Source organism: Meleagris gallopavo, chromosome 5, assembly GCF_000146605.3.
Source record: "Meleagris gallopavo isolate NT-WF06-2002-E0010 breed Aviagen turkey brand Nicholas breeding stock chromosome 5, Turkey_5.1, whole genome shotgun sequence".
NCBI lineage: Eukaryota > Metazoa > Chordata > Aves > Galliformes > Phasianidae > Meleagris > Meleagris gallopavo.
The window spans coordinates 16,812,669-16,812,896 of record NC_015015.2 but is presented as its reverse complement, the minus strand read 5'-3'; positions in this window follow the sequence as shown (position 1 = coordinate 16,812,896).

The following is a 228-nucleotide window of genomic DNA, read 5'->3' as shown; positions in this document are numbered from 1 at the left end:
GAGCGGGGCCGTGGGGGTTCGCCCGAGGGCAACCCTCGCCCAGCCCCGCGTGTGCCGGCTTTCACTGCGCGCAGCCGGCGAGGGATGCTCGGACGCGCTGAGCTGCAACCTGCCGGCCCCTGTTCTCTCCGGTCCCACTCTCGGCTTTCCTGTGTTACCCGAAGCGTACTGCGCTGTGGCTCCGGGAGCCGCTAGGTTTTAAAAGTTCTCAAAACTTCAAACTTTCCT